The sequence below is a fragment of the Opisthorchis viverrini genome (assembly GCF_000715545.1).
Source record: "Opisthorchis viverrini unplaced genomic scaffold opera_v5_287, whole genome shotgun sequence".
Taxonomy (NCBI): Eukaryota; Metazoa; Platyhelminthes; class Trematoda; order Opisthorchiida; family Opisthorchiidae; genus Opisthorchis; species Opisthorchis viverrini.
This window is the reverse complement of record NW_008751937.1, coordinates 586,438-590,101: the sequence shown is the minus strand read 5'-3', so window position 1 is coordinate 590,101 and position 3,664 is coordinate 586,438.

Here is a 3,664-nt window from a genome sequence, read left to right as displayed (position 1 = left end):
TCGAGAAATCTGGTGTAACAAAGTCCGGATTCCTGAAACTTAGGAATGAATGCCCAAAACCAACTGAGACTCTCAAGCCATCCGAAGATCGCATTAGAGAAAACATCAGGAAAGTCAGAAAAGCCAGTGATTGGACGCTCCGAAGATCGCATTAGAGAAAACATCAGGAAAGTCAGAAAAGCCAGTTGCTGATTGGACGCCGAGTTAGTCAACGAGTCCAGAAAAGGTAGACAATGATGAGTGTCCACTCAACACCGAAACGAAAGCCTGGATTCAATTTCAACAGTGAGCGATACTTCTAGTTTGTTGGGTTCCTTATCGGTGAGTCTTTTTCCGACACTTAGTCGCTGGAGCGAAGTCAGTTTCTCGAATATGAACCGTCAAGAACCACGCTCTGGATGAGCTCAATAATACAACTCCGGCGTTTTTCCAAGTTTCTTTGCACTCCACGCGAGAGAATAAGAGCTTGGATGGAAATATGCTTCACATTGGACTCACTATAATCGTCAGTGCCAGCATCGGTCACAAAACTGGCCGGCGCTGTAGTCGTAATCCACTGTATAAAGTATGGGGCAGTGACAGAGGATGACGTCAAATGGTGCAAACCGGCGTGATCTGCTCACACCATTTTAAGACACGATGAAACTGTGATTTCACATGTAAGCTTGTTTGTCTTGCGTTACCACGTCATAACATGATGTTATCCAACAATAACTGTTCCAAAAGCGATCATGAGTGCACATCTCCAGCGGAGCCTGGAAAACGAATCATGCCCTTGGAAATAAGAACATCATCATCATCATCGACAGCATGGTATCAGTGTTCAACACCGATGCTTCACTGCCGTAGAAATGAGAACACATTGCATATCAAGACACAGAACCGCACACAGAAATCTTCATTGGCAGAATGGCGGTGGCGACAAGCTTAACGTGGACTTATTTTTCCCCCGACGAACTAACCACATACTATCGCGGCTACCAAGGACAGAACACAGCTAATTTTCGCAGCTCGAAACTCCGACAGATGGTGCGATACTTAACCAATGCCATATGAAAAAACCTAACACAAAAAGCATCGCGATAACTCATCTCGCCATAATCACCGATGTAGTTACGGAAATTTTCGAAAACTAGATAGCATCCAAAGCTGAATGCCCCAATTGATCTACTGGTTCACCTACTCAAAAATGGCAAGTAGTTTACAGTGATTCAGTTGATGGTTTGATAGCCAGCGCAACCAACACAAGCTGTTATCAAATTCACAAAACGGTAGATGCACGTCCAGAGACAAGGCTCTCTTGTATAAACTTGCAGTCTCCTCCAGAAAAGTGTCTAACATTACACGAATAAATGCCACCACAACCGACCTGTAGTTACACATCCAAGATTTCATGAGACCCTGGTTTAAACATATAAAAGTTTTGTGAAAGGTTTTAGAAATTCTACTTATTCGTAGTCCTAGAACTTCTCACAATGATCGCAGATTTTCACAAGTTTTCTTTGAAACTAAAGCAAGCAAGATATGGTTGGTGACCGATTTCACTCGCGTTCTTGTAAGTCTCTCTCCAGGAACATGGTCAAACTTTATCTCATCCGTAGAATTTCCAGTTGGCTTGGGAGCTCAGGATACTTAAGTGGTTAGGGCTCGAAATCACTGACCGTGTTTCGAATCCAGCGTCGGCATCTTGACTAACCCTGTCTAGGCTTGGGCAACCCGCCGATTTATCATCCCTTGTGCTTCCATTGGGCGATATGGCGGCTGCAGACGGGAACTGTGTTGCAGCTGCTTTAGTGCTAATATTACTATATTCCCAATCTTATAACTGCCATTTAATCGCTTTGGATTTCAGCAGATTATCTTCAACTCTAGTTATGTGGGGAATAGACAGAACTTGGGTGAATACCGCTCCGCAAATGGAATCTGTTAAAAGCAACTGGACAGAGCACAACTTTCGCTACAAGCACGTGCCGAATGCAATTTTTTTGACCGGTCCAGGCACTGAAAATACGTCGAGACATTGCCAACTCGGGTGACTTCACAGGTTATTGATCACCTGGTTGCTGATCTGTCAGTCAGGACAAAAAGTCAGATTCCAAAGGTTTCAGTAGTTCCGGCGGTGATAATCCTCCCTATGCTGGTGACAGTAGAACGGCTGTAAACTAAATGTCAGCATGAGCATTCTTGACGTAATTCTTTTCCTTGGGTCCTTGATTAGGCAGGTCAAAAGTAGACGACGCACAACCTATGAGTTTCGGCAGAAGGGAGCTCGTATTGAGTATGGTTCCTCCAAAGAGGACATGGACACTTAATTATTTGTTAATTTGCGGAAATGAGGAACAAGTGCAGAAATTCCCCGAACTAAAACCATCGGGTAAACACTGAAATGGGGGTTAATCCTAACAAATGTGCGACAAAAGTGGGACAGCAATGGAATCACAAGATTTCAACGGTATACAAACTCCCAGCTAGAATTTCCGGTAGTCAGTCAACACGTAACTTGGAGTCCCAGCTATTCAGTGTATTGTTAACCCCTGTTGTGGGATAATTTCCCCTGCATTTTGACAATATCCGGCAAACGAGTTAATGTTTACGCTGGCGTTCTCGTGGAGGATACAGCTTCCCAGTCATTGCTGGTGGATGTGGACGAGTGAGTCTTTAGTCGTACGACCATTGAGCATCGGGTTCAATGGCCCACCTTCAACATTCGCATCTGTTACGTACTGAAGTGATCTACCTCGCAGACACTTAGACATATAAACATTCAGGCAGATCAGGGAATCCTACTGAGTTGGTAATGTGGTGATTGACTTCTTTTTACCAATACAATTCGTTATGTCAAAAATGTCCGAGGTCAACTGGCTGTTGGAATCCGGAAGATGGGAACTCCGAGACCCAGTTCATACTCGACAGTATGGAGTGTTGAATCGGGGGATGTTATGCATGCCGAAACTTCTGATGTGCTGAAGCTATCAAAATAGCCTTTTTGTGCTCACCTCCATATTAAGGATGCGAAAAATTTCAAGGCTGTTTTAAATAACCTGTTGCAATTTATTAGACGAAACCCTCCACTAGATCGGTCTAGTTGTCGTTCCTTAATTCGCCTACTGAACAACCAGGTAAAAGTTGGGCCAAGAACTGCTGATAAGTAGTGCGAGTAACTCTCAGTTAGACTAGATATAGCGCCTATCATCCTTCAATCACAGGAACCAAATCACATAACCACAGTGTTGACAAGCTCCTCGAGTAACGACTTATCATGAGGAACTTCCAGTCATCTTATAAAACCATTCTTCCTCTGATCTACTTATGGATTGCTGCTAGTATGAAGAGATTGGTACAGGTCCAATTGCGATTTCGTCCAATCAGTAAAGCTAGTCTATACCGCCAAGCCGAGAAGTGCTCACAACTACCGCATTTCACGAATCTCCAGGAAGAGTCGATCGTGCAACTTTCCGGAGACCAAACACTTTGCATTGCTGATCATATATACGCCGACCATGTAGCATAAACCTACATGAATCCTGGTCCTCAGCAGCTGAGAATAAGTTTATTGACAAATCAACTGGAAAATGTTCGAAACCGATTGAGAAGTCATTGTTTTGGAGAGGTTTGGTACACAATGTGTGGATTTATTGCTGGGCAACGTTTCGCTTTTGACACA